The sequence below is a fragment of the Zea mays genome, chromosome 9, assembly GCF_902167145.1.
Source record: "Zea mays cultivar B73 chromosome 9, Zm-B73-REFERENCE-NAM-5.0, whole genome shotgun sequence".
In the NCBI taxonomy this organism is placed as follows: domain Eukaryota; kingdom Viridiplantae; phylum Streptophyta; class Magnoliopsida; order Poales; family Poaceae; genus Zea; species Zea mays.
Window position 1 is genome coordinate 5,490,150 of NC_050104.1, and position 19,796 is coordinate 5,509,945.

Consider the following 19,796-nt stretch of genomic DNA (forward strand, 5'->3'; position numbering starts at 1 on the left):
GCTTCATACTCGGCTGCATTGTTAGAGGCCGGGAATAGCAACTGGAGAGCATACTTGAGGTGTTCGCCTCCAGGTGCAGTGAAGAGAATCCCTGCTCCTGCTCCCTGCAGCTTCAGCGAGCCATCAAAATACATTCGCCATACTTCTGTCGTTTCTGGATTGTCTGGAACTTGCTGTTCTGTCCACTCTGATACGAAATCAACCAGTGCTTGAGTTTTGATGGCAGTGCGAGGTCGGAACTCGATATCGTGGGATCCCAACTCGCAAGCCCACTTGGCTATTCGGCCAATGGCTTCCTTGTTGTGAAGAATGTCCCCTATTGGAAAACCAGTAACTACTATGACTTTGTGGTCGTCAAAGTAGTGACGCAGCTTGCGGGCAGTTAGAAGTACTGCATATAATAGCTTCTGAACCTGAGGATATTTTTTCTTCCAGGGACCTAGAACTTCACTGATGAAGTAAACAGGATGTTGTACCGGATAGGCATGCCCTTCTTCCACCCGCTCGACTACCAACGCAGTGCTTACCACGTGAGTCGTGCAAGAGATATACAGCAGCAAATCTTCAGCCGGTTGAGTCGGCGTAGCTCGCCGGGGTGGTTTCAATACTGGCGGTGTTGTCAAGAATTTCTTCAGTGCGTCTAGAGCTTCTTGTGCTTCTGAAGTCCACTGAAACTTATCCACCTTCTTGAGTAGTTTGTAAAATGGCAAACCTTTTTCTCCCAGCCTGGATATAAATCTGCTCAGGGCTGCCATACATCCAGTGAGTCGCTGAACCTTCTTTTGTGACCGAGGAGCTTCCATCTTCATGATAGCTTCAATCTTATCTGGATTAGCCTCAATTCCCCGGTGGCTGACGATAAATCCAAGCAACTTTCCTGCTGGTACCCCGAAAACACATTTTTCAGGATTGAGCTTCCATCTATATCTTCTCAGGCTGTTGAAAACCAGCTGTAAATCTTCGATCAAGTTTTCCGGATTCTCTGTTTTGATCACCACGTCATCTACGTAAGCCTCCACACGCTTGCCCCAGTGATCGGCTAAGCATGTTTGAATGGCTCTCTGATAAGTCGCTCCAGCGTTTTTGAGGCCGAACGGCATGGAGGTATAACAGAAAGCACCAAACAGGGTGATGAACGCCGTTTTTTCCTCGTCTTCTTTTGCCAAACTAATCTGATGATACCCGGAATAGCAATCTAAGAAAGACAGCACAGAACATCCAGCGGTGGAATCCACCACTTGATCTATCCTCGGGAGCCCGAAGGGATCCTTCGGACAGTGTTTGTTGAGATCAGTATAGTCGACGCACATGCGCCAATCCACTTTATTCTTTTTGAGTACAAGAACAGGGTTGGCTAACCACTCGGGGTGTAATACTTCTCTAATAAATCCAGCCGCGACCAAGCGAGCTAACTCGGCACGAATGGCCTCTCTCTTGTCGGGCGTGAAACGACGCAGCTTTTGCCGGATCGGTCTCGCCTGAGGATAGACCTTCAATTTGTGCTCGGCCAGTTCTCTTGGGACTCCCGGCATATCCGCAGGTTGCCATGCGAATACGTCTCGGTTATCTTGCAGGAACTGGACGAGCGCGCTTTCCTATTTGTCATTCAAACTGGAGCTGATGATGGCCGTCTTGCGCTCATCAGCAAACCCCAGGTTGATCCGCTTGGTTTCTTCAGTCGGCCGCATAGAGGTCACGGCCTGAGCTTCGTTTGCCGGTACGGCGAGGTCTTCCTCAGGCTTAGAGTTCGCCGGCGTAGAAGGAACCGTTGATGGCTTGGTGGTGAGGGCTGCTTGGATGGCCACTCGGAAACATTCTGTGAAGCCTTGGAAGTCGGCGCGCACAGTTATGATTCCTTGCGGTCCTGGCATCTTCAGTATCATGTATGTATAGTGCGGAATGGCCATGAATTTGGCCAGCCCCGGCCTCCCGATGATGGCGTTGTACCCGCAGTCGAAGTTCGCCACCTCGAACCTCAGGAACTCGGTTCTGTAGTTCTCCGGAGTCCCGAAGGTGACCGGCATGTAGATGTGGCCCAGCGGGTATTCCCCTTCCGTCGGCACGATGCCGAAGAAAGGAGTGTCTGACTTGTGGAGCTCTTTGAGATGAACTTCCAAGCCTTGGAGCGTACGGGGGAAGGTGACGTTGATGCTGCTCCCCCCGTCCACTAGCACCTTCTTTACCCGGCTCTCTCGGATCACCGGATCGACGAGGAGCGGGTATTTGCCTGGATGGTCGAAGTTGAGCCATTGATCCTCCCGAGTGAAAGTGATCGGGTGCTCCGACCACCGGTATGGGGCGAGCGGTCCGGTGGTCGCCACCAGTATCTGGCGGTCGTTGAGCTTTTGTTGTCTTTTGTTCTCCTGTGACCCATGCCCACCGAAGATGACGTTGACCTCCCTGTCAACGCGTGGGAAAGCTCCTCCTCCCCCCTCCTCCTGCTGATGGGGCTGTCGTGGTTCATCTGGTCCTCCCCTCGGCGGAGGAGGCGGTAGAGGTTGGAAGGGTCGGCCGTGCCCGACGGAGTGCTTGAAGTCCCGGCAGTTACGGAGAGTATGGCACATGTCCTTGTGGTACGGGCACTGGGCGTCGAGGATGTCGTCCAGCGTGCGCTCGCCTCCACGAGGCCCTCCTCGGGCGCGAGAGGCGGGTGGTCCGGCGGCGTGTACTTCTTCACGAGGCCTCTTCTCCCAGCGTTTGTCGGGTGGCTGGTTCGCGTCGCGTCGTGGTGCTGCTGGTGCAGGCTTTGCTCCTCCGATGAGATCCTGGGCCCGCTCGTCGGCGGTGATGTAGAGGTCGGCTTCCCGGAACAGCTCCTCGGAGGTAGTCGGCGCCTTTTGTAGTATGGCTCGGACGAAAGCCGAGTCATTGGATCCTCTGTAGAAGTCCTCGATCACGGCCGCCTCCGTGACCTCGGGGATGCGGTTTCTCATGGTCTGGAACCTTTTGAGGTACGACCGGAGAGTCTCATCCCCCCGGCGCTTGATGGATTTGAGGTCCCATGGTTGCGCTGGCTTGTCGGAGAGAGACTGGAAGTTGGCGATGAAGCGTCGACTGAAGTCTCCCCAGTCGTCGATGCAGTGTCGGGGTAGATGTCGTAGCCACTGCAGCACATCTTGCCCAAGGACGATGGGTAGATACGCGGTCATGACGTCTTCGGATGCTCCGGCAGCCCGAGCAGCGGTGGTGTAGACGGCTAACCAACCCCCTGGATCCTGCTTAGGTTCATATTTGTCGACATTGGATACCTTGAAGTTGGGAGGCCATTGGATGGCCCTAAGGCGCGGAGTAAGAGCGGATACTCCGCATGTGTCCTCCTGTCGTCGGGGATGACGTCTGTCCCGGGGAGGGGAGTGGTGGTGGTGGTTCCTCGACCGTCCCCGGGTGGTACCGCCAGTTGAAGTTGTTGCCGACTCAGTCCTGGTGGCCTGGCTTTGAGTCGGGAAGCCATGATCTCGGTCATACTCCTCCCGACAGCGAATTTCGTTCTCATGCCGTCGTTCGCGCGAAGCATTGATAAAGCTTCGCGCGTCTCGGCGACTGTTGATGGCGTGTCGCAAATCGTTCGGCGGGTGAGCGAGTGGTAGAAGATGGTTGGCTGCCTGAGTGAACAGGCGTCGGTATCCCTCGGCGTCGGGAGTCCGAGGAAGTCCGTCAGCTATCCGAGCTAGAACGCCTCTGACCTCGCTCGGCGTGTTCATAGCTCGGGCGAAGTCGGGGTTCAGGTTGCGCCCGAAGAACGGATTCTCCCGGCGTTGCCTTGCATCTTGCTCGGCTTGCTCCTGAATCCGTCGGCGATCACGTCGTCGGGAGTTCCTTCGTTCCCTGAAGACGCGTTCTTCCGGAGTTTCCCCTATCTCTGAGACCTCGTCTCGCGAGACAGGCTGCTCTGGATCCCGTTCTCCGGCCGCGTGATGTCGTCGAACGTTCCTGCGTCGGTTCCTCCGTCGGCGGGATTCTCGTTGAGGTGGTTCTTCTCCAGGCGCGGTCGGTTCGTCGTCAGAGACGGCGTGCGACTCCACTCTCCCGATGAAGAGGACGTCGGGGTAGAATGGTACTTCTGTCGTGGCGACTTTCTTTCCGTTTTCCTTTGAGGCCGGAGGAACGGGAAGAACGACTTGCCTTTCCCTGGTCTCCTTCTTTCTCGCGACCCGTGTCCATTCTTTCGTCGGGGAGGTAGACAGCGGGGTCTTCCGGGTCAGCGAGCTTCTCGCTCCAGCCTTCCCGGAGACGATCTTTTTCCGAAGAGCCGGAGGTAGCGTCTTTCCAGCATTTTCGGAGTTTGTTGGAGGAAACTTCTTTTCCGGCAGATCCGCAATGCGGTGTAGAATTCCCTCTTCATCCGCTATAGATGAAATCGTCCCGAAGCAGAATACAGATCCGGGACGCATGGTGATCTTGCTGTGGAAGGTGACGGCCATTAAGCTAGCTTGGATCGTCGACACACCCCCTACCTGGCGCGCCAGCTGTCGGTGTTTTGGGTCCGACCGCACACCCGGGGTTGCCCCTCAAGATGTTTTTAGGAGTAGGACGGTGTCGACAACTGTAGCAAAATGGTTCGTGCCGATCGCACGAGGGACAATGGACAAGATTTGCAGGTTCGGGCCGCTTAGAAGTGCGTAACACCCTACGTCCTGGTGAGTATATGAGCGTGGTTACAAGAGGACTCTCTGGATTGAGGGCGCAGAGAGTTTACGTGGGTGGCTAAGTAAAATAGGGTCGATCCATCTGAAGGGGTGCCCCCTAGGCCTTATATACTCGACCGTGGGGCAGTACATGTGATATGATAACGTCAAGTAGCTAAAAGATAGTGAACCTCTTGAGCTTATCCCTACGTAACCCTCGCCGACTTATCCTCGCATGGCTCCGTTGCATGGGGGCTTCAGCGCGGGAAAGTCGGGTCTCTGTTGCGATTTATTCGCTCGACGTTGTGGGCCGTCCGGGTTTGCACCAATCCGGTCTCATGTCTTCTCTTCTTCGTTGGTTGTCTTTCCCTAGGCCCACGAAAGAATGACCTTACGAATTATTGGACCCTTGGGCCTTTCGTGAGGCCTTTTACTTCTTTAGTGGACCCAGGGGATATCTATCCCCCACAGTGTCCTAGTATTCTATGCCACTTCTAAATCAAAGAAGAGGATCCTGCCAGCAAACATCGACAAGGGTCAGAAGAATGTAAAAAATCAGCACCAAAAACTCGACCAAAGGGGAAATCTAACAAACAAGACCCCCAGGCATCCAAAACTCGAGACAAGCCCTTTTTAAAGCGCACTTCATAGTCATCCTCAAGGAGTTGCGAAATAGAAAGCAGATTGAAATGCAAATTCGAAACCAAAGCAACATCCTTGAGAACAAAACTCTCGTTCACTCAATGGAGCCACGAGAGGTTACATTACCTCTTGACTTATCCCCGAATGTGATGTATTCCTTACCAATCATGGGATCAAGACTAGAGAACTTTTTTTTGCTTCCGGTCATGTGGCACGAACAACCGAAATCCATGAGCCATATGTTCTCCAAGCCTCCATCCTACATCAATAGAAAGACACGGGGTAAGCAGATGGCACATCACAGGGGTTAGGTTACTGAGAATAATACCAGTGCTGCGGCACCTGCCCATAAAATGTGTTTGGAAAACACCACCTATCTTTGATCCAGAGGGGAGGCGATCACCACAAGAAGGAAATTGTGGTCCATTGGGGAAGTAAAAAACCAAAGCCAGTACCATGTGGTCCTTGGCCATATGGCACATGACCAGCACCCGGCCGGGCACGACCACCACATGGTCTCGCTGCCTAAGGACTAGCAGCAAGAGGCAAAGCATCTATAGGCCTCACAGGACGTCTCTAAATAGGCTGATTATGAACACCATGAGAAGGGTGGTTCATGTTCTTCCTGCTCAACTCAGAAACCCATCACTCATCTCTCTTCCTCCTAAAGCAAAAATCATCCAAGTGTCCATCCCTCTCACAATACTCACAATGGAACCTCACCTCTCTCTTAGGTGGATTTTGTTTGTGGGAGGGGGCTTTATTTTTGATGGCTTAGGGGCTCTAGGAAGGGAATGACTAGAGATTTTGGGAAGGGTATCAAGTTTTTTCCTGAGATGCTTAGGTTTTGGTACCTAGACTTATTTCTGAGGAGGGGCTCTCATAGGCTCCTTAATTACACCATCTCTAACAAGGGTGGTAGGCGTAGGTGGGGTGATTTTGATGAGCTTGGGAGTGACTGAAGGTTTATTTAATGGTTTCAATCCACTCTAGTCACCAACCTTTCCAAAGCAAGCAGCACTCCCATCCTTAATAGCAAAGCATAACCCCGGTCCGCCAGTTCCCCTCTTTAATTGACTAACCATCATGCCCAACTGGGGCTCACTGCTACACACCTAGCTCAAGACCGGCCAAAGGTATGTGTTTTCTTCCTCGATCCGGGCCTTGTCATGTCTACAGGACTCAAGAACAGACTGCAAACCGCCACAAAGTGCACACTGTGAAGGTACATGGACACTCACTGAGCTAGCCTTCTCAAGCAATGTTATCCTAGTTAGGGATGGTAGTGTGGCGGGTTTAGGGTAGGTGCAGTGTTTGTAGAACCGAGCGCAAAACCCAAGAAAAAAATCGAACCTTAACCTGAACCCCGTTTCGTGCTAAATTCCGCCCCGCCCCCGCCTGCGAACTCGTTGGGAACCCGATACCATCGGGTTTCCCAAAACCCGAACATCAGTTGTACTACCTAGACACATGCTTTCGTTGCTCTAGGCTAGCGAGGCAGCCACCTGATCCTAAAGCCGACTGCTCGACCACTCCATAGTGAGACACACACCTCCCCTGCATCCTGACCACATAGCATTAGTCATTGACACCTTTGCTAGGAGACGATGCAACGTATATCAGCTTCCAAGTCACCATAGAAATAGAAATAGTAGGCTCTAGGATGGACGCTTGGACATGCATCTTGCAGCAGTAGCACTCGACATTAGCCAGTAGGCTGGGCATGCAACAATTGCACGTCAGCACACTGCTCACTGCACATTGCACTACAGCAGCTAGTCCGCTAGGGAGTGGGTTGAGGGCATCTGGGCTAGCGGCTAGGACAGTAGGGAGCAGGTGCAGCTGGGCAACGGATATTGGGCTGTTGAGCTGGGCTCATATGTAGTATGCTTTTTGGTCCCCGTGGGGAACCCGTGGGTGGAGTTTAAGTCCTGCCCCAAACCCGCGGTTTTCTGGGTCCCCAAACCCGTAAACCCATGGGTAAAAAAAGAGACCCGCTCCTGACCCCAATGGGTCCAAAACCCATGGGTACCCGCCCCGAACCTGCCCCGCTGCCATCTCTAATCATAGCATCTCTCCCTGCTAGCTTAGTCTGTCAGCCAGGACAAGCAGTACATGCACCTAACAAACTAGACCTAGATCTCAACTCGTTGCGCTCATCTAGCATGGTGGCATACTTGGTCTTCAAAGTTGTGGTGTTCGACATGTGTAGAGCACACTCATCACATTTAGTCTCGTCAGACACCACAACTGAGGCTCTAGCAGATTCAAGCTCCTTAAGCGTGCTCTCATACTTGAATTTAAAATATTTCCTCTCACGAGCAGGAAGCCTAAGCAGCTTATCCTGACTAGACAAAGTAGCCGTAAGCTCCTCTACCTCAGCGGCGAGATCATCAGCTAAATGTGTTACCTCAGAAGCAGAGCCTTCGCCGATGTCCTTGTCATCACCGCCCAATGCATCACCACCAAGCGCCATGGTCCAAAGACCGCCTATGGTGTCGACAAGAAAGTATAGTCCATCTAGCTTGTCCTTGACTCGCCTGTCAGTCTCCTCGTCACTCGATGAAGACGATGTGTCATTGGAGTCGTTGTCGAGGTCGCTGAGGGAGGCGAGGAAGGCTTGTTCCTTGATCTTGGCCTTCTGGAGGTACTTCATTTTTAGCACCTCCTTGTCAAGTCCTCCCTTGGACTTGTAATTACTGGAGGTGTACTCTCACTTGCCCTTATGCCGACTAGAGTAGTGGTCGTGCAGGCTAGCCTCAGACTTTCCCTTCTTGGGGCAACTGGCGACAAAGTGGTTAGGGTCACCACAGTTGAAGCATTCATCCTTCGACCCGCCACGTCATCGGTTCTGGCGATTGTTGTGGAAACTGCGTGAACAGATTGGCCACCAGCGCCAGCTCCTTGTCCCCGAGGCTCTCCACCTGCTCCTCTATGATAGATAGCAAAGAAAACAAAGCAAACATAGCAGGTGAGGGGTTAGAGGAGGAACCACTTCCAGATACCAAGGCCATGGTGGGTGCACCAGGGTTCTAAATCTTGGCCTGAGTCTGGTGGTCGATCTCGGTAAACTTGAGCTTGCTAAACAGCTCATCCATGGTGAGAGTCTCGTAGTTGTGCGACTCGATGATCGCTGAGACCTTCACTTACCAAATCCTTCGATCCAGAGCATGACGTAGCTTGAGCCTCTCTCGTGATCATCATAGGGCAACTATGCCTTGTTGGCACGCATCTTGTTCACGATGGACAGGAACCGAGAAAACAGAGTGTCTATGGTCTCTCCAGCCAACTAAACAAAGTTCTCGTACTCTCGCCGATACGTCTCAAAGAGTCTAGTTTTCACATGATCATTGCCCTCATGGAATTCCTCGAGGGTGGACCAGATCTCGTGAGCTGTAGCCAAATGTCCAACTCGCTCAAACTCACCCAGCAAGAGGCACGAGAACAAAGAGTTGCGAGCTTTGTTATTTGAATCATGGAACTCCAATTGAACTGAAGTGATTCGTTCACTTGCAGCATTGAACGCAGCATCGAGGCAATTCTCCAGTATGGGTTTCAAACCAATACTTTGAAGAAACGCAGACATGTAAATCTTCCAATATGGGTAGTAGGTCCTATCAAAGAACGGTGGCTTGCCAACACCACATTTCATGTCGCTTGCATGGATTTCAAACCAATTAGGGAAGATAAATAATTAACGGGCTTTGATACCAATTGTAGGACTGGTGAGGTGACCAAACGGGGTGAATGGGAGCCACTAAAAATTCTCCACTTGTGAGCACATGACTTTGATCCAAAGGTTCAACCCGGAAATCCTCTAGGGACTCAAAGCAGTAGATCAGGGTACATTGCAAACCAGTTTAGTTTGACTATACAAAAATCCTTAGAAATAGTGGACCCAACTTCCAGTCAAAAATCAGAGCAAGAAACACAAGGAAGTCCAAGAGGCAGTGCCGGCATGAGGTCCGGTGGTGCCACACACACGGGCGGCGGTGCCGAGATTGAAAAAATGCCGTGAAAATTCTCAAACTGCATAAGTTTGGATGGGGTAGAAGATATTTACTAGTGAAGTATGAACCCGAACAAACCTAAAATCGAAGCGTAGATCAGAAAACCCGAGAGAGATGGGGTTTTGTTAGGGTTTTTTCTCAAAACGAACTCAAATGAGAATCAACTCATATCATGACAAAAACTGCACCGTGAGGGTGTACGTAGTGATCCAAAGTGTCTATCTCCACCCAAATCAATCCCCATCAGTACCCATGTCACAAGAACTTGATGGTTCTCCACAAATCCACAAGAGAAGAGAAAGGAGAAACTAAGAACACAAAACTTCAGAATTTCATTGAGGATGCAAAACTGAGATTGAGAAGTGATCAAAACTCGTGGGCCGAATCAGCGAACCTTCCTTGGACTAAACTTGAAGAACACAAAAACAGTCGAAGTACAAAATCATTATGGATCCTTGGCTACAAACTAGAGTCATCTAGAGATAGGAAATAAGAGTGCTAAAATCCTAAGCCAAAACAAATGGTAGCCAAGTGATACTAGACTAACCAGCCCTCCCCTCTATTTATATAGGGTTATTTCTATTTCCTAAACTTCCCCTATTGACATAGAGTCTATCCACTCCGCCAAGGGCAAAATAGACCAACTCCTAGGTTTTTGATCCTACGACCATGTGCTCCACGCAAAGTTGCTTCGCCTTGCCGCACCCTTCGCTGTGGCACCATGTGCCGCCACCGGTTCCCTCTTGAACCACCATCGCTGAGTTTTGAGGCCCAAACATAGCAAAACCCGCCATCCGTACCGCAGGGTGGTTTTGAGGCTCAACCAGCTAACCGCCGTGAGTACCACACCGTGTGCGCGTCCTCCATGACCAGACGCGTGCCCCACCAGTCCTAGTTCGTGCCAGCAACACTATCCACTCCACCATGTCCTCACGCGAGTGTGTGTCCTAGGTGTCAGCCACCATGGCTGGTCACTTGGCTGCTCGGGTCTGTCGGTCAAGACCCAGCACTCGCCCTTCACCGCTCCCAGTCCATCAGCACGAGCCCGCATGACCTTTACCGCAGCCGTCGACTAATGTCCCTGTGCCCCACAACTGCAGACCACAAGCCGACCGACATGGTTGCACATACATAATCTCATACTCTAGTCAGTCCTGACTACCCTAGAGTGCAACCCATTGACTATCACTCATCATCAGCCTGAACCATAAGGGACAAGTCAACCTTGTGTTTGCAGCTGGTCCGCCTCCCACTCATGATCTACGAACCCCTCAAGTCGTAGAGCACTCATGAACTACGAGCCCCTCGAACTGTGGTGCATTTATGGCCCATGCATCCCCTCGCTAGCGGCGCACTCATGACTTATCGAGACTAGGCCTAAGTGCGCATGCCACTTGCAGGGTGCAACACGATGAACTGTGTCGAGCCCTAGGCTATGAAGGCTAGGGGTTGACGTAGCCCGAATGATGGCGCTCGGGCCCCATGCTGCCTGCGTCGTATGCGATAAAGAATATGCTACATTCAGGCGACCGCAAGCATGCGTGGCTTTACCCCGTAGTAGAACGTCTAGTTTTACCATCACACGCTGACTCCTTCCTATGGAAGCCACCATGGTCCGACCCCCTCCTTAGCATATAAAAGGAGGAGGCTGGTCCACGGACACGACGGATGTAAGGACGAACCCCCAGACGAGAAGACGACGCCCAGAAGGACCGACGGACAAGAGGAGGACCAAGAGGCCAAAGCCCCACCGCCAAGCCAAGACTAAGCTAGGACTCCACCTTGTAAACACATCCACCATGAATAAGAGACTTGAGAGCCTCTCCTCCCTCTCTCGCTCTCTTGTAACCCCTACTACGAGCTTTGATTATCAATGGTGTCGGTAGCACAAGCCACCGATGACTAGATGTAGGGCATTCTGCCTGAACCAATATAAACCTTGCGCCCACCGTGCACACCGTATGAAGCCCGAAACACGCATAGTAAATTTACTTGTCGGAGGGAGGTTCAAAACACCGACAGTTGGCGTGCCAGGTAGGCGCTTGCGTGTTCCTAGCGAAGCTCTTCAAGCTCCAGATGGAAAACCACGATGCCAATCAACCCCCTGAAACGGCAATTTGTTTCGGGAGCCTCAACTTCCCCTTTAACGGCAAAAGCAAGGCGGTAGGAGCTCCGGAAGCCCGGCATACTCCACCGAGGAACCTCAGCGTGACTACAAGGGCCAGCGGCGGCCCCCGCATCGACTACACCCCTAGAGTGGTCATCCGCTTTAGGAACCTCAATTTTGTCATCAACCAGGAGTGTGATATGGTCGGAGCGGTACCCTCCCAGCCTCCTCTGCTCGAGAGCCCTAACACGGTCTCAGAGGCCCTTGGTGGCCTCAGCCTTGCCCCGCACAGGTGGCTTGAGAGGCGCAGGTCGGTCCTGCCTTTTGAGGTTGATGAAATAAGACGACAGATCGCGATCCATGTATAACCAAACCCCTGATATGACAATATGTCAGCTTTCTTCACGTCCTACATGGAGCTTTCCGCATTATACGACGCGGAAACGATGTCCAACTACGGTGGCTCTAGAAGTAGCCCTATGCCGTCCCACCTCACCTGCGCCACGCCCCGACGGTGATCGTTGCCCTAGTGGCCCACGACTCTCTCCCACCTCCGACAACTTGGAGTTCGTAGGGATGGTCGACGGTGGTAGGGAATTCGTCTTTGATGCACTCTACGTGGACTCGGACTTAGATATGAGTCACCCTGAGAGCAGCGATGAAGAACCCCCTGACAGCAAGGAGAACAAATACCACCTGGCTGTTGCGCCCCCATCGGCGAGACAAGAAAAGTATAGCGCTACGCATGGTAGGACACAGAGGGATCATCAGGCATAATGCTTCCGATGAGAACCTACAGTAGATGCCCAGCCAGAGATGATCAGTGCTCTGATAGTAAACCCTCGAATGGTTATGAACAAAGAGCTCTTTTAGAACTACTCCCAACACAAAACACAGTAATTAGGGGGGAGAACCTCGGCTAAGGCCCTTGTCCTTTCTCTCCCTTCTTTCCCTGTTTTCTCTCTCCCTTTATCGTTTTCCTTCGGTGACTTTCATGATATGAAGCGTACTAGGAGCCGAATGAGATAGGACTGAGAGCACGTAGAGGGGGTGAATAGGTCATCCTACAAAATTTACTCAAAATAACACAAATTTGGTCTATAATGTGGGTTAGTGTAAATAAAATAAGTTTCAGAGTAGAAAGAAGAGAGATGGGAACTCTTCACTTGATTGCTCCCTTGAGATGAGTATTAAACTAGGAGCAATATTCTACGTGAATATGAGAACTCAAGAAGACAATAATCACAATAAAGTAAAGGGACAATAGACACAACGATTTTTACCGTGTTTCGGCCAATGCCTACTCCACGTTGTGGTGACCTCCTTTGGCAAAGGGTTGCACTCAACACCTCTCAAGTGATCCAAAGATCACACTTGAGTGCCACATACGTCTTCCTTATATCGAACCCATCTGTGAGGTATCTCCACAAGTTTGGTCTCACACCCGGTTTTGGAAGGCAAACCGAATGCGAACCATGTATGTGCCAGGATAAGAAACTCACGTACACATCGATTAAATAATTGGACATCATCACACATTGCTCAAAGTAAATAGCGAAAAGGTACTTTATTACATCAAGGTGTCCAAGACATCCACAGAGTCTATAACATAGTCATTAACATTATCAAAGTGTGGAATACGAAACGTAGCAGATAAGGCCTTCATAGGCAGCTGACTGGGGGTTTGCCACTAACATAACTAGAACTCTCGTAGTCCTGGAACTTCTCAAAGTCCTCCATGTTGCCTGCATCTCCTCCTGAGCACTGAATACAGTGGGGACAACCTGGGGTGGGTGGTTTTTAAAGCAAGGGTGAGTACACATCAACGTACTCAGCAAATGTCTCGCTTGGCTAAAGTGGAATAGTTGTATGTGGGGTTGACGTTAAGCAGTTGCTTTTAGTTGGTCATGTATTTATTACTAATAGTAGAGCCAAATTTTAGTAATAAACCCAGTTATTACCCAAATGTGCTCCCTCCAAGAGGAAATACCAGAGATCATAATTATAACCATCATCATTAAACATCATCATGGAAGTTCTTCTAATCAAAGAGGATCCCAAGGCCGCTCATAACCATGAGCACGGCTGATATACTAGTTTCTAACACTCTGCAGAGGTTGCACACTTTACCCACAAGTCGTGATTCCCATTCTGCCCGGAGATCATGACTCCCCATTGATCACTACCAAGGTGACCTGGCAGGGTCTCACTACGTAGACTTTACAAAGATTCCTCAGAGGTCATAGTCGCCCGTTAGGTTTCTCCAGTTTGATAAACACAGTACTTCTCCCCACAGGAAGGGTGACTAACAAAAACAAATTGAAGAACCTCGACAACCAGCCTCGGCAGAGCAAGTACTATGCTCGGACACCATTGATGGCCCTACGGCGAAGCCAACTACACCTCAAGTTTCTCTAATTAATCAGCTAAGGGTGTCCCATTCCACCCTCATGGTTGTATTGTTATCCCGTGAAGTCACTCAACGAACAGGTCCTTACGGAGAGTTACTCAGGAAACAGCCTGAGTCCCCTAAAGTATCACAAGATCATCATCGAGATAACATTATCGTATCATAAATATTCACATCATGTTTGTTGATTAAGTTAAAGCAATAGCATAAAGCTAACCATGATAACCCAAAAGGTAAACAAGGATTGGGTAAATACAGACTAGTCAATCCTTAGATTTCAATAAAGTAATGTGGGACGGTGAATTATAAAGTATGTAGGACATAATAGGTCAGAGGACACTTGCCTTCACTAGGTTGTTGCTCAGGAAGATCTTCGGCAACACACTCAGGAACCACGAGCTGCTCATTGTCTAAACAAAGTGATCATGCATTCAATACATTTGGATGAAGACAAAAGAACAATACACCAAACAAATGCAATCAAGTGAACACAAGTGTGACAGAGCAGTATAAACACAAAAGGTAAACCTGGGTGCTAGAGTGAACTGGCACACTTAGAGGTTTGTGATTCCTTAAATATTATCTATCTCCATTAATTACATAATCTAGTTCCACTAATTTTAGTGAGACACAAAATTATACCATGGATAAATTCATACATGACATATTATTAATCTCACAAAGTTAAACTCCTAAGTGCCATTAGGGTTTCCATTTTTATTTTTATTATTTCATAAAAAAATTATTACGTACACTAACATATAGCTTAGGCATAAAATTAAAGTGTACAGACAGTGAATGATCATAATTTATTTGGATAGAGAATAATTCTATGAACATTTTGCAATTTGAATCACTCAATTTGGAGTTCATATGAAAAAGATATGAAATAAACAAGTTTTGAAGTTTAAAATACAAAATTAGACCTAAATCTGTGATTAAATAGAAGGTCAGGGGTCTGTCTGCAAGACTACAGGGGTATGCGCGTGAAACCTAGGGACGGCGGGTTGTTTTCCGGAAAACCGAGGGTTTCTTTAGCAAAAAGGCCGCGTGAAGGGGCATCGGATCTGCTCAGTCGTCAGATCTTAAATAAACGACCGAGATTAGATCCGAGCGCGAGCTCGCGCGCGTGGACGTGGACGCGCGGCGGGGCGCTTACAGGTGGGCTCAAGGTAGAGATGGCAATGGGTACCCGCTACCCGAAACCCGATGGGTTTTTGCTCTATTAGGGTATGGGTTTGGGTCAATTTCTCTACCCATGGGTTTGTTAATGGGTTCAAATGGAAACCCAACGGGTACGCGGGCATGGGTTTGTTCTTCCACTACCCATACCCGCAAACCCATGGGTTTTTAAAACCCGCCATAAAATCAACATTCCTTATAATAAGTCTCATAATATTATTAATTGGATATGTTCTAATTGAAATAAACTTCATGTAACAATTTTTAGGCTAAAATTAGTTATCGCTTATTCCTTTTATGCTAGCTTATTAATGTATTGATTGTCATTTACGTGATGAATTATTTTTTATGTTGATGTTAGTGGGTATGGGAAACCCGTTGGGTACCCGAAACCCGCATGGGTATGGGTTTGGGCAAAATTTTATACCCGTCATGGGTATGGGTTTTTTAGCGGGCGTATTTTTTCTTCGCGGGTACGGGTTTGGGCAAGTAATACCCAGCGGGTTTTTACCCATTGCCATCTCTAGCTCAAGGGGGTCGAGACGCTGACACGCAGGGCCCACGGGTCAGCAGAATGCCGAGGGTGCGGGGAGCGCTGGCCACTGGATCGCAGATCGACGGCTCTGGTTCCACAAACTGCGCGAACCGTTATCTGCAAATTCGGGTCGTCAGATCAAAACTGGACGGTTAGGATGGGCACCAGGGGCTTTGCCTTCTCTAGTCAGCCAGGGGCGGCACGCTCCGCGGACACGGCGACGCCATCGCCAGAGGCAAGGCAGACCGGGGCTCCTAGGGCGCTAGGGGTTGGTCTGGGTAGCTGGAGAGGTTGGGGATGACCTGATAAGCATTATGGCAAGGTCAGGGTTGCATGAACGAGGTTGAGGCGGCTAGACGGCAGAGGGGGAGTCCTCGGCAGACCAGGAAATACTCCGGTGAGCAATCGCGCGCGACTAAGGGCATACCAGGGGAAATTAGGGGCGAGGTTAGATCGGTTATCTTGAGAGGAGCCTCGGGGACTCTCGAACGGCGTTCGGGGCACGGCGAGGACACGGGTCGACGGCGGTGGAGCTGCGGCGGAGAACCGGTGAGCGTGGACCGAGAGAAACAGAGGGGGAGGGGGCGAACCGAGGGGTGTCCCGGGTCGCGGGTGACAAGGCGAAGCTCACCAATGCAACAAACACAGCGAGGGCTCGACGGCGACCGAAGAATGGGCGCGAGACCACGGCGAATAGCGGTGGAGCTTCCTGGGTGCACGCGCAGAGCGAGAGAGGGGGCGAGGGTGCTTGGCTGAGGGCGCAACTGAGCGGGGAAGGGCAAGTGAGTGTGGGCGGACTCCAGAAAAAGCTCGGGCGCGTGAGGGCGTGACTGGAAAATGCGCTCTCATGGGCGCGTCCACGGCAGAGGGCGCGGGCGGTTTGGGGGGACGGTTCCGATAGGCAGGACCCACGGGTCAGCGAGAGCGGGCGAGCGAACGGGCGGCCGGGCTGACGAGTGGGGCCCGCGGGGCAGAGAAAGGGGGGCGCATGCGAGGGGAGTTTGGCGCCGACAAGTCGGCCCCACTGGGCAGCGAGAGAGAGAGCAGGCGTGGAACGGTGCTGACAGGCGGGGACCACCTGTCAAAGAAGGGCGGGCGCGCGTGCGAGAGGCTGGGCCAGCTTGGGCTAGTTGGGCCGAATTGGCTTTTTCCTTTTTCCTGGAATTTATAATTGCTTTTCTATTTATTTTTCTCTAGGGTTTTCAATTCAAATTCAAACCAAATGCAAATTCAAACCATTTCAAACATGTGCATCAAACAAAAGGATAATTTAGGCTCAGCATGGTGCAACATTTCATGATTCACATAATTTTGACAAAATAAATAATTAATCCCTCTCCTAATTAACTTAATTCTAATCATCAAAGGAAAGATAGAGAGACTAGAGAGAGAGACAAGAAATAACACCTAAATTTGGTAGACATTTAGAAAAGAAATTTTATACCCCAAATTCAGGGTGTTACATTTGGAGTCTCTCATGGCCTTACACAAATGATCACAATCAAATTTAGAGTAAGGGAGGGAGTAGAACACGCACACGAAGAGCACAATAGCGGCAACACATGCACAAATGCAAAGAAGAGAGTGCAACAACAAAGCGATAGAGGAACGACATAGAAAATGCACTCAGATCTCTCTAAAACACTTCGAAGGCGTGGTCACGGAGTCTCAAAGTTGTAGTGTGCTCAAAGTATGCTAGTGTACTGGTAGAGGCGGCCAAGGGCCTCTTTTATAGCCCCAAGGGGCCAAGGGAGTTGTTGTCTTCTCCGCAAGGAAGCTGAAAAACTTGTGTTTGCGGTCTCACCGGACAGTCCGGTGCGCCACTAGAATCCTGGCTACCAGCGGTCGCCCAATGATCTGATTGGGCGTTTTCCTTTTCTGGCATGACATCAGACAGTCTAGTGCGCCACCGGACAGCTTGTAACACCCCGTCCAATCCCTGGACCAGCAGTACTTACTCCTGGCAGCTCTCTAGGATCATATATTGTCGCCACAGACTAACACGAGTCTTTTGTGCGCACTTTGTCCTCACTCATGCGCACCTGAGAAAACTTCCCGGACGGTCACCCATCCCAAGTTGCTCCAAGCCAAGCACGCTTAACTTGAAGGTTCTTTCGAGATAGGCTTCCAAAAAAGAAGATGCACCTTGTTGGTATGATTACACTATTAATTCTATTAAGACTTGGGCCAGGAAATCACCATCCCAGGGGCCAGGATATGACAATCCACCCCCCTTAGAAGACCGACGTCCTCGTCGGACAACCCCAATCTAGGAACCTCCCCTCTTAGCCACGTCTGCGTGTCTAGTGTCGTCATATGCCATGCCATATGACCACTCCGGGCCCACATGTGCCATGCGCCATATACCCGAACCCCCTAGCCCGCACACGCCCGTGAAACCTCGAGGGTCGGCTCTGATACCACTTGTAACACCCCGTCCAATCCCTGGACCGGCGGTACTTACTCCTGGCAGCTCTCTAGAATCATATATTGTCCCCACAGACTAACACGAGTCTTTTGTGCGCACTTTGTCCTCACTCATGCGCACCCGAGAAAACTTCACGGTCGGTCACTCATCCCAAATTGCTCCAAGCCAAGCACGCTTAACTTGGAGGTTCTTTCGAGATAGGCTTCCAAAAAAGAAGATGCACCTTGTTGGTATGATTACACTATTAATTCTATTAAGCCTTGGGCCAGGAAATCACCATCCCAGGGGCCAGGATATGACACAGCTGCCAAAGAGGGGTCTCCACGAAAGCAAAAGACAACACTGACGCACGACGCGGTGGTCCGCCTACACCAGGCGGGAACGGAGACAGACCACCTTGCCATCGGTAACCTCGAGCGTCATGTGGTAGTAAGTAGCCAAGCACTCCCTGAGATCCAAGGAGGTCTACAACGAGAGGATCGGGATCACGCCTGACAGAAAGACATCCCAAAGTCTTTCCTTTGACCCATTGAGGTCACTCGGCTGCACAAGGAAGAAGATGAGGCAAGCATAACCTTGAGAATCTAGAAGCGGAAGGGAGAAGGGCATGTACCCCAAATCAATCATCTTTTGTCGAAGAGGGCGCGACAACGGGGGCGCTCATCCACTAGGCGCTTGCCTAAGTCCATAAGGGGCTGCAAAGAAATCATCCCTCAACAAAGAAATTGAGGCATGACATAATGAAGCCGCTTAAGGGAGGGATCATTTATAGAAAGGCACAAGGCGCGGCAATGCGGGTCAAATGCCAAGCGTCGCGTATGGAAAGAAACGATGTTTCAGCACCAAATACGTGAAACTGTGGAAGTATGCACTAGGATAAAAGGCAACGCTCGATCCGAGACTAGCCCCCAAGGGGAGACACCATCCCCCGGCGGATCGGGGCTACTGTCGAGGATACGATCCCCTGTTCCTAGGCCCATCGGTAAGCGAGCACACTGGGGAAAGGACTGTGGCAACTGGGGCTCGCTGGTTAGCTGGAGAGGTAAGTCTACCCTAGAAGAACCCGCCTCCGGATGAACCCCGCGGCACCGAGCCCGGGGTCGGGCATGATGGAACCTTACAGGGGGTCGAGCGTGCCGAAGGGAAACCACTCGAGTGGATACCACACCTAGCTCGAGACCGACCCGTCATAAATAACCGACCGCATTTACTATGTCAGGCGCCGAGCCACAGCGGAGGCACCGGTCCGCCTCCCACTACTTATGAACCCCTCGGGTCATAGAGCACTCATGACCTACGAGCACCTCAGACTGCGGTGCATTTATGGTCCGCGCATCCCCCGGTCAGCGACACACTCATGACCTATCGGGACTAGGCATGAGTGCGCATGCCGCTGGTAGGGCGCAACAGGATGAACCGCGCTGAGCCCCTGGCTATGAAGTTCAGGGGCCGGCATAGCTCGAATGATGGCGCTCGAGCCCCATGCTTCCTGCATCGACTGCAATAAAGAATATGAGACAGCCAGGCGACCACAAGCACGCATGGCTTTACTCTGTAGCAGAATGCTCAGTTTTACGATCACCCGGTGGCTCCTTATCCTATAAAAGGAGGTCGGCCGCGGACACAGGAGGTTCCTTTCCCCCGAACACGACAGACGCAAGGGCGGACCCTAGACGAGGAGATGACACCTAGAAGGATCAGCGAATAGGAGGACCAGGAGACCGAAGCCCCGCCGCTAAGCCAAGATTTAGCTAGGCCTCCACCTTGTAACCACCTCTACTACGAATAAGAGACTTGTGAGACTCTCTTTTCTCTCTCGCACGCTTGTAACCCCTAGTACGAGCTTTGATAATCAAT